Source organism: Carassius auratus, unplaced genomic scaffold (genome assembly GCF_003368295.1).
Source record: "Carassius auratus strain Wakin unplaced genomic scaffold, ASM336829v1 scaf_tig00215404, whole genome shotgun sequence".
NCBI classification, from domain to species: domain Eukaryota; kingdom Metazoa; phylum Chordata; class Actinopteri; order Cypriniformes; family Cyprinidae; genus Carassius; species Carassius auratus.
In genome coordinates this window covers 30621-42951 of record NW_020528070.1, presented here as the reverse complement: position 1 = coordinate 42951, position 12331 = coordinate 30621, and positions in this window count along the sequence as shown.

Here is a 12331-nt window from a genome sequence, read left to right as displayed (position 1 = left end):
ACACCAACTGTAAACAACTAATTAATTGGGATTTATTTTTATTTATTTTTTATATCAAGATGTCTTTTTATCATGCATAAATCTCTATTTTAAAAATAAAAAGTAATATACAGGCAGTAACGCACGTGCAATGACAATAATGTGCATGTACTGTCTTAACATATAAATAACTTAAAATATAATATTTTATCATAGATCAGTGTTTGAAGTTAATTTGAAAGGAATTTTTTATTTAGTTTATTATAAATTTTATCATATTCATACTGTCATGAATATGTTGAGATAAAATTATAAATATGATAAGAAAATGACAAAAAAAATTATACGATTAAATTGATTTGATTTGATACAATTATACAATATATTATACGATTATATTATATGATATTGATGATCTGATCAAATTATACTTTTTTTCGTAATTAACTTTTATGTACCACAGTAAAATAACACTTCATTTCAGCTCACTGACTTGATTTAGTCACATAACGAGAGTGTGTATAACTGTGTGGAATATAGCTGTACGGACTACTTTTAAGACACTTTTCTAGTGATTACATAAGGGTGAGTAAATAATGACAAAATGTGCATATTTGAGTGAACTATTCCTTTAATAACAGAATGCCAAACCAATAAACAAACTCTGTGCCATCTTAGATCAAATGCTACGGAGGCTATCGGTGCGAGAGAACTGTGCTAAAAGGCAAGTCATCAGGGATTTACTGTAATTATGATGCTTCTCATTTGTCTTCTCTTTTGTGAAGCAAACACTTGGAGATTATTCACAGTAGATGAGCACATTCTGCTTAAAGGATGTGCTCCGTGCCGCTGAAAAGCCAGCCATGAAATACAGCCCGACAAGAATTTGGCAGAAACGTTCACAGTCCTCAATTCCGTGAGTGACGTCATCATTCCGGGAGAAGCCTCAGTCCCACTCATATTCTCGGCATATGTGGCGAGACCTAGGTAGCTTTGAAATGTGTAACACGATTCCCCTGCCCACAGGACATTTGCACAATAGATGCTGTCTCCGCGTGTGTTTTTCGAGTGGAAGTAATTCATAAAGCTTGCCACTCAGCCACATTACGAATACATTTCCTAATCTTCCAGCTCCAGTGAATAAGGAATCAATATGCTGTGTGTTGTAATGATTATGCTTCCATGCTTGTTGAGTTTGCATGTTTGCATGTGTGTTCTGTTCTATTTAAGAACAATATGCTCTCAAATGAGGTAAGAGCTCTGCCATTGGCACCATTCCTGCGCAAGGTTTATTTAGTTTCAAATCTGTTAATCTCCCAAAGCAACTGTCTGAATTTTCACAGATGAAGAGGAATGATGGGGAAGCGAACAGTGCTGATAGTAGTAAATTTGGACTGGGATATCAGAGAAGCTGCTGTTGATGCCAAAACTTCATAGTGCTTTGATATATTTTTTGGCCTTTTGTTGAGAGAGCACAGGAAATGAGAGGGAGAATGGGATTTGGAACTAGCCAAATTTGTTTTGTGGACAAGTGTGCCAATATGCTGTGGCGCCAACAGTTCAAATCTAATATGAAATCTGATATTTCACTTCTGAATTGTCTTTTCTTTTTTTAATTTTAAGTGTATTTTTTATTTTAAAAAGTAATACATTTTAAATCCATAGTAATTCGTATGTTGAATTCAGTGATTTTTGTTTTTGTTTTTTGTTAACTGAAGCGAAACTAAAACATCTTCATTAACTAAAATATAGCTAACATAAAATATAAATATTTAAATAAATATATAAATATAGATTATTTTATTATACATTATTTTATAAATAAATATATACAAATTTTAACTCACATGAAAAGTTGCTCTGGAAACTAACAAGCAATATAATAAGTTGAAGTACTAAAATTCCTAAAACATAAAAAAAAAAAATATATATATATATATATATATATATATATATATATATATATATATATATATATATATATATATATATATATATATATATATATATATAAAGTAAAACAAAAAATCATAATAATTAAATAGAATATATAAAAAGATGAATAAATACTATAATAATAATATTAAAATAACACTTGTTGAATGATGTTTTGAAATGTTCACAGAGCCACAGTGTTTTGACTCAATCAGTGGAGCTTTCTCTTTGTTTGACCAGTGAAAACTGCTGTGTAGTAATGTTAGTATTGGCAGAATTAAACACATTAGCAATCATACAAAAACTGCTTGAAATTTGAGGATAGGAAAATTATGAGCATCCTTTATACAGATAAAGGTAATGAGATTTAGTGTAAATTAAGCATTTTGTTAACCCTCCTACACTCTTACATTGGGAGGAAATTTAGACAGTCACTGAGAAAGACCGTTCTTTTTCTAATTGTTTTCTCATTTATGTTTCCTTCCATTATAGTCATAATTAGCATTTTTATTTGTTCTTGTTGTGTTGATGAGACTTTTATCTTTTTATTCTGACGTTTTTGGTAGGCAGTCCTGAGCACTGGTTCTCACAGTAATGATTACCTCTATTGAATTTCGCTCTCTGGGGAAAGACAAGCCTGCCAAGCAGTACGGCCTGAGCAACCCCTCTCCATGATTGAACGAAAAAGACTTCTCTCGAGTAGGTAAACATGCTCGGAATAAGTTTTGGTGCAGTGGTTGGGAAAATGTGTCCAGTTAAGCGTATTCCCTCTCTTTAGCGCCACATTGTGAATTATGATCTTTGATTGGACTCTGCAGTTAAATTTGCCCATCTGTCTTCCTCTTCAACCTCTGAAGCGTTTACAGAATCTGTCACGAAGGCCAGTCATATCATACTTACACTTGAAAAAGAAAGAATATGAATGTTATTCATGTGGTGCCCTACTGTCAGAAATTGGTTTATTCAACTCACATTCAACTCTGTGTGAGCATAACTCCTCATTTGCTAGTTAAATTAAAAACCCAAACCAAAGCGAAAACTCACAAGTCACTGAATCAGCGTGTGTGACGTATGTCTGGTCTCGCTGCCTTTGTCATTGTAATCAAGTCAGAAATCTGCTAAATGTGAATCTAGAACTTCACAGCGACACACATTCAAGTTTTGAGCAGACAGGCCTTCTACCTGCTTGCTTTTCTAATCGCCTCCTTATCGAAGAAGCTCAGAACCAATTGCTGAGCTGATAGACTTTAAACCTCCCGACACTCGCCGCGAGAGCTGCTCTATACTGTTGACTCTTGGGATCATTCTAGCACAGTGCCTGACTGCTTAAAATACTCTATTTCAGATATTACATCTCTGTGTATAGGCAAGCAATTTTTGTACTTGCATGGTGTCGGGCTGAAAAGAAGGACCTGGGATGTACATGATCAAATTGAGCTTTTGAGCGTTCTCATCTTACAGTCAAATTTGGAGGAACGAAGCTCAGCAGCGCTATTTCCATTTCACACTTACGGAATATCAATCGGGCATGTGCGGATGAATCATGTATTAAGCGCAGGAATTTCATTTTCACTTACATTATGATTGTATGCATGATCGTGGGACAGGTCTTTGAACTTCCACCTTGCATGCTGACACATGGAAGAAGTACCTTTTTTTCTCTGTCTTGCCACTGTCTGCTAACACTCTCCTTGTTGCAGTTTTAATGCAGCGGATCAAGGCTGTGCTCTTAGCTACGTGACACATTGCATGAACTCTTCATCATGTGTGCGCCTTATCGCTGTAACCAGCACATCTCAAAGGGACGTGCCCTTGTTGGTGACTGTCCTTAGCGGTGATAAGAGTATCAAAGCTGAGAAGAGTGTTTTTGTTTTTTTTTTCTGGGGTTACACACTTTAAAACCAAATAAGATGAATTTCCTCTAATTAATCAAGTACTGGTGTCTATCCATCGTGTCCTCAAGTTAACTTAATGTGGTCTTCTCAAAAAAAAAAAAAAAAAAAAGATGCTAGTATGGTAATTTTAGAATAATGAATGAATAAATACATAAGTAAAGAAAGAAAGGAATAATTTTTTAACAAGTTTTTGAACCAGTCGGTTAAATCAACAGCATTCGTTTGATGACTCATTCATAAAGATAGTTACTTTGCTTTTGTTGTTCCTGAATGAATCAGTGAATCGGTTGAATGAATGATTCGGTAACTTCAGTCACTTGATTCAGTAATTGATTCATTTCTGAATGATTCAGCTTGTTTGAGTGAATTGCCTGAATGAATGAATCCCACGACTGATATGTGCTTTAATGCACAAATGTATAATGTATTTTTCATGTAGTAACTAAATGATAAATTATATTATATTTAACATTTCTATTTTATCATATTAAAATGTAATATTATAACTTACTTTGTGTAATGTATACAAATAATTAATGCTAAAATAATAAATACTAATATAAATTACATGACTCTGACTGTCCCATAATTTGACCAAATATACAAATAATTGCATTATACAAGCATGAAGTGTTATGGGCATTCCTCTCAGTCTTAGTTTTAGAATTGATCGTTAATCCTAATTATATGGATTTTGAACTTAGAGAAGGTAGAGCATTTATTTGAGTTATGATTTCAAAATGTGATGTGAAGTGTATTTAATATTTGATATTTAGGGTAGGGACCCCACTATAACACTAGGTGTTGTTTGATATGCAGTTAACTAAGTTGCAAAACATTGTTTTATATTCTGTATTCCCAGACATGTGTCGTGTTTTTGGTAATTTAATAGGTTTCAATAACATATTCACATCAGCTATACAGACATAAATACACATATCACATTGCACTGTAAGAAAATGTGGGGAAAGGTCCGGATGTTTTCCATTTTGCTCTGCAAAATAATTGACTGTTTATTGATAATTCAGTCTATGTATTCTAGGTCACTGGAAGGATATCCATTAAAGGAAGAACACACTCCATTTGAAGAGATACCACCCTTTTACTTAATGGAACATTTTAACCAAGGAAACCATTAGTGCTGAAACCCTTGAAAAAAATACAGAGAGAAATTCATTTTATGCGTCTCAATAAGTCTCTTCTTCTTTTTTCTGTTGGTGGGGTTCTGTCCTCATTTGAATGCTTATCAGGTAAAGACTCACATTAGCAGGGTTGTTTGAAGCTGGCAGCTAATTTATTAAAGAACATTCTGCAGGCAGGCACTGCTTTTGAGTAAACCATTGACACTACTTCCTCTTTAGAAAATGTTCCACTGCATTTCTCTTTTACATCTTAATCTGACTTACATCACTGAAAATGTCTGAGAGCTCATCAAAATGCAGAAAGGACGGCACACTTAGGTTTCTTAATTGTTTTAAAAGCCTTACAGTCATTACATGTCTGACATAACAGTGGAAGTCTAGAACACCTCCAAAATCATTAAAAAAATGTACAACCTTTAAGTGCTTTCGGAGCAAAAACACAATACCTGCTAATGCATGCCTCTGCATATAATATTAAATGCATTACCTCTGAATAATTTCCATTCAAACTCAGACACATATAAGTGCAAATGAGGTTCAGTTCTATCTTCCAAAAGATTGCACCTATGGCGCTATCGCATCTCCAGCTGTGACTTTTCTGTTGTGGGAAAGAATCGCTGAAGTCAATGACTCAAATTGAGAATGAGAGCTGTAAAGGGACTGCAAGTGGCAGCACGTCTGAGATGGAGGGGGCGATATATTGTGTGAGTGCATGATCTGCTCCAGGGCCAGATGTTCCACTTGACAGGCCCCTTGAGTGGAGGGCAGTTCTGCCAGCTGTCCCCTTTCCGAACACACATGCAGCCATTTGTTGGTAGAGTGTTGAAAACAAGGGGGGGGGGGGATAACAGAATAGCTTTGCACCCCAATCCCCCGTTGCAACTGTTGTCCAAAACAAATAGTCCCATGAAATTGCAACAATGCTTTTGTTTACTGCAACCCTGTTCTCCAAGTTGCTGTATGCAGCCAGTCAAATGGGAAAACAAATGATTGCCCTAGCTCTATTCCAGGTGAAGCCTTTTGCATTTTACGTTTTTCCTCGTATAATGCATGATAATACCAGAATTCATTCATCAAAGGCTCCTGCTGTTATTCCCTGGAAAGAGTTATATTTAACTCGGATAGGTCACAGAATTTTTCCAGCAGGCTCTGCTGAGAATATGAGCCTGAAGAATTATGACTTTTCTGACCCAGGTGTGGGCATTATTCATGCTTAAGATCTGATCGCTAGCGCTACCAGAGCGCTGGTAAGAGCAGCCGCTGACAACTTAAAAATGTCAGGACTTTTCTCAAAGTCTTTGGCCTAGTTGTGGAAACTTGAAAAGGACATTTTAGTGGCACGTCATTGGTTCTTGTACTATTACTGTTTGTGGATGTGACAGTGTGTGGTTTTATATTTTCATCCTGCTGTTACTTGTCTATGTGTTTGGAATGACATTTCAGTTTTATGTCATTTAAATACACTGTTGTACATTAAAATTATTTAGAAGAAAATACTATTTCATTCTTTCTACTTCCAAATGTCAGGTTAAGAGACATTTTGCTGCCATGCACTTTCAGGCAAGGTGAAATATAAATTTAAGAGGCCCATACACACACACACACACAAACATTTATATTCACAAACATAAATACATACATTGAAAAATAATAAATAAATAAATCTACAAAAATATACTGTTTTTCCAACTTTATTCGTTCTATTTCTACACTGATAATGTAGATATTTCACTAGAGATGCAGGTAATGCATTAATTTAAGATATTAGTCTAGAGCTTGTTTTTTTCTCTCTTTTTTCACAAATTAAACGGTTCTTCTACATGCAGTTTCATAAAAAATAATTTGTGTCTTGCAAATACTTTTCGGGTCAAGCCCTCAGTAATACAAGCTGATCTTTGCATTCTCATCTTTTCTAGCTGGAACAACGTATATCTTTGGAAAAGGTGGAGGCCTCATAACCTTTAACTGGCCGGCCAACGAGCGCCCGAGCACCCGACAGGACAGGCTGACAGTGGGTTTTAGCACCTCACTCAAGGATGGCATCCTGATCCGCATTGACAGCGCCCCCGGCCTGGGAGACTACCTCATGCTCCACATTGTAAGTCAGAGCTTTTTCTAACTTGATCGGCCACTTCTACAAGTTTCAATACTAAAGGTCTACAACAGCAAAAAGAAAAAGATAAACAAGCCAGAGTACACAGTAGAGATATGTTTCTGATGCCCTGTTCACATTTGACAAGTAATCAGCTGCAACGCTGATGATTTCATCAATAAAATCAATGAATGGTTCAAATATTTATGTATCTTATATATTTATTATATTTGATCTTTTTTTTTTCAACATATGTGTATTACATTGACCAAATTTTTACAGTTGCAGAAAAATTATTTTACAAATATATGTGGTTATTGTGAACATTCTACTCATCAAAGAATCCATAAAAAAAAACTTTTCCAACATTTAAAAAATCCAAGACTCCAAACCTTTAGAAGAGTAGTGTATTTATTTATATATTAAAATTAATTAATAGACCAAAGACATTGGTTTTGAATATATTACAAATAAAACTCATAGCTAAAGAAAAAAAAGGTGAAGTGACATAAGTGCGTTAATTTTATTTCATACAGATATGGATAATTACGTGGTAGGAATAGCTCTGCAGCATTTCAAAAATAGACGCATCTCGACGCCACACAACATATGCTTGCAGTGTATGCGTCAGTGCTGCATTGATTATAACGGGAGAGATTTAGGGTGTCGACAGGGTGTTAGCATTCTCTGCATTTCCAACAACGCAACACCTCTGTGAGTGGATACCTTGTAGGCGGTTTCTTTTTCTCTCTGTTGCATGTCCTTGTAAATAATCAATCCAAGAATAATCATGTCTCTCAGTTCTGAAACGCACAGCTTCACTTCTCCATTAATATTTTTGTCAGTGCCAATAAGAAGTTTGTCACTCAACAGCTACAGTAATTTAAAAAAAAAAAAAAAAAACTTTTCCTCAGATTACCCATAACAACTGTGAATTACTTCAGTATGGAGTGTTTAATTCTGCTGAGCTGCACAATGTTCTTTTCAAATTATTAAAAATCAATACATACGCCTTGCTGAAGCCCAGCAGCTCTTTTCCAACAGTTTATCCATGGCGAGAGCTTCTATTTGGCCGGATGTGTCCGTAATGTAAATAATTCAGCACTTATGTAATGGATGCTGGTTTGGTAATTAACCTGCTTTTCTGAAAGACAAAAGGATTAATTTTCAGACAGTGTTTGTCACCATGGGGTCTTTTGTTCATAAATGAACAATGAGGTCATTAGAGTGTTTCCTTTTTTATTTACACTGTGCATATATATATTATATATATATATATATATATATATATATATATATATATAATGCATTAACTGATTAGCGCGACAAATTATTTTATAGCACGATAATATAGTTTTTTTTTTTATTATTACGTAAATCTGTTGCTCACTGGATCTGAATACACAGAAGAAACATGGGTCACAGGAGGGAATGCTCTCAATCAAATTATAAGGGCTTAGCATCAACATTCACAAACCACTGTCCACTGTTATTTTTTAAGACAGCAGAGAAGCGCTCTCGCTCAACACAGTGGAGTGAATCGTTTTGTTAACTTTGTGGTTTATTATTTTGAGTCGTATGGGATGCGGTAACACATGTCACTCCCACAATATATTGCTTTATAGATCTATCACTTCTGCCGCTCAGAGAAATCATGCAATCATGCAGCACGTATTGCAGCAAGAACTGCACTCCGGTGCGGTTAACTCTCACACTCACTGAACTTTTTATAACTGAACCGTATTCTTACCCACCTCTTCCAACCGAGCCAGAGACTGCTTAACGGAATGATCACACTAGTCAAACGAACCACGCTTTGGGGGTCAAACGCATGGTTAATTATACCCTAATTATTCTCCCACATCCTGCATCCCGTCTCTACCTGCCCATCAACCGTTCCACACTCTGCTGCGATGGGTCACGTGATCGTGCAGGTCTCTAATAAGAAGATATCTGTTACAATGTTATTATCGAGGCTCTGGACTCTTAGCATAACTTGTTTTTCTGTAACAAAATATAAAATATTTTCTATAAAAACATTAATGTCCTGGCAGTGACATATATATATAAACAAGAGTGCATTGCACTGGTTAAAAGTTATAGTAAACACTTATACACTTCCAAAAAAAAAAAATCCCTTTCAAAAAATGTTGTTCTTGTGAACCTTCCTAAAAATTATAATTATTTTAAGATGCTTTTTATTATTACCTGCTTTTTCAAGTTCAAAAACTTCTGAATAAACAGGATAGAATATTGAGAGTATATAATGAAACTGGGAGTAAACAAACAAAAAAAGTTGTGTCTTATCAAATTGTCTTATCAAACAAGTGACCTTGTAGTTTTATGATGTAATGGATGTCCTTAGTTTTTTTTTTTTTTTTTTTTTTTTATGTGAATGGGGAATATTTCTGTGGCTAACTCCATCTGTCCACTAGTTTTATTGTGGCCCATGTTGGTGTTCCACAGGGACTCCTTGGGCTCTGTAATGGGCAATATAACTAAGGGCATTTCACTAAACCCTCACCCCCTGCCTTTACCCTTTATGACACACATGGACACACACACATACACGCTCACCCCATTACAGCAGTGTAGCGCTGATGGAAATAAGCCTCTGCTGCCAAATGGATTAAATCTAGAGCACAACTCTAGAGTAAAGGGAATTAAGCTGCCGTATTTTATAGGCAGTTTCAAAACTTACGTAATGAGTGATTGGGAGTTGCCTTTGATTAGTACGTACTGGTTTGGAATTAATCTTTGCATCTGGAACATTATACAGGGCAAATTACGTCTTTGGTCTCTTTTTAGATTTAAGCACTAAACATTTAGTCCTTGGAACGTAAAAATGCTTTTTTTATTGTTTTAAACCTCTATCATGTCTGCCATTACTTTTGGGAAGAGTAAAAGGTGAGGATGGACCAAAATGTCACTGTTTTATTTTGGGCTGATTATGGAAATCTCCCTCCACTCACCTCTGCTGCGCTGATAATGAGTGAGCTATTTTCAGCTGTAAACGTCTGTCTCTTACACTTCTAAACTGAGCGGCTGGTGACACCATGGAATACCTTGTTAGACGGTTTCCGGAAACAAGGGAAATGTCAGTGCCATTGCCCTTCAAACATGCCACCTCTGAAATGGCAACCGCTGTAATGGCGTCTGTAAGCCAATCACTTTAACTCCAAGCCTTAACAAACCAAATCATCTAAATTCCGACTAAAATGCTACATCTAGACTCCCATTATTAATCCCTTGTTTTCATTCTTGGGGTAAGTATGTGAACTTCAGAGCTTTAAAGGGATAGTTCATGTGAAAAAAAAATGTATCATATACTCACCCTCATGTCATTCCAAACCTTTATGACTTACTTTCTATAATTTGCAGCACAAAAGAAACATTTTCCAGTCTGTTTTTATATAAATAAAGAAAGCCAGTGGGATCCAAAACAACATGGACCACACTGACATTTATTGTGTGGACAAAAAAAGAAAACTTGAGACATTCTTCAAAATATCTTCTTCGCAGAAGAAAGAAAATCATACATGTTTGGAACTACATGAGGGTAAGTACATGATGACAGGGATTTTTTGAGTGAACTGTCAGTTTTACTCTCGAGTGAAGCGTCTTGCATCTCCACGCATCAAAGCAGGGAACATCTGTCCACTGTAAATTTTGGCGTTTCTCACTTTTAAAGTCATCTGATGTGTCTTCCAGTCAGAAGAAGTGTAGATATAGACATGCCTTCTGCTTCTCGCCATGTATTCTGTCCATGTGACACATTCATCCAAATATCTTAACAGGCATTGTCACACCCTCACTTCATAGCCCTCACAATCTTCAAAGTCTCCTTAAAATAGGATTTTCAACTTATTTTAAATCTTTAGTGTGACATATTTCTCAGTGAAACAGGTAAAAGTGGGGGGAGTGTAAAATTTGTGGACAGAAGTGTGAAAATGTTTTGTATGAGATTTGCTAATCCTAATTGCATTGAGTGTAATCTTGATAATCTGTAAAAAAAGAAAAAAAAATGCCAGCAAATTAACAATTTTCATACAAACACACATTTGTTATAGTTATAATTAGTCGAAATTCAGTTTTTATTTAGTACATACTTGTAAAGTGAACAAATTAACATTACTGAAACATGTATACATTTGTGTATAATAAAGTACAATAATTTCATTAAGCAGCAGCCTTTTCATGGTGGAAAACCAATAATTGCATTCATATATATATATATATATATATATATATATATATATATATATATAAACCCATTCATGACATACGCACTTTCACACAGATTTAGCATTTTTACAGCCACTGTTGCCCTACCACCAGTAAACCATTCGTGCCGGCATGTTTGCCATCTGTTGACCATAGTGGATTCACACGGGAAAACTATGCACTTTTGTATGTCACTGTGAATAAGAGCATCTGCTAAATGCCTTTAATTTAGACGTCTTCTGCTGGAGAGAGAGGAAGAGGTGAGGAGAGACTCTTGTGAAGATGTCCCTGCTGTTCCGCTTGATTGTAACACTCATCACACGTTCATTGGAAACTGCCATTCTGTTTCTCTGTGTTCCTTCAGAGTTAAACACTTAAAGGAAGTTTCAAATGACTAAAGTTTCCAATTCGCTTTCTTCCCTAATATGAACATCAGCGCCTGCACAGCATTAGGTATTTCTTTGTAAGACCGTTGGATGCTCATTAACAGCAAATAGCTTCCCTCCACCAGCTGCACAGCTGGAAGTAAGTGTGTAATTAGGGTAAAAAACGAAGCGTTTCCACAAATTGCTTTTGCCCCCATGTTGTATTACTGCTACACGAGTGGACGGGATGTTTCAATTTACTTTAAAGGTCTTTTTCATCCCCTACAATGCAAAACTAATGTTAACTAATGTTAACTAATGTCTTTTCTGTTTGGAAACTTGTACTTTGGCCAAATAGATGAGAGCTTTAAAATGACACGGTCCAATAATTGGCCAGTCATTTTAACTGAATTACGTCGCTGGGCGCTTTCCACATATCGACAGAAGAGGGAAAGGATAAATGGCTCCGACACCAGCAGTCTTTGCCACCAAAGCTGTTGACTGAAATCCTATAAGAGAGAATGATTTAAGTGTACAGAAAATCAATGGTGTTGATCTCTTTTAATCAGTGAGCAGCATAACTACACATTGCCTGTTGATTTTCAATACTGCAAACCTCACTGTGCGAAATGGCCTCTGCCACAAACATCCCACTCCCCTTCCATTCAGCCTTTAAGTGCAGAATGATTCTGAGTGAGA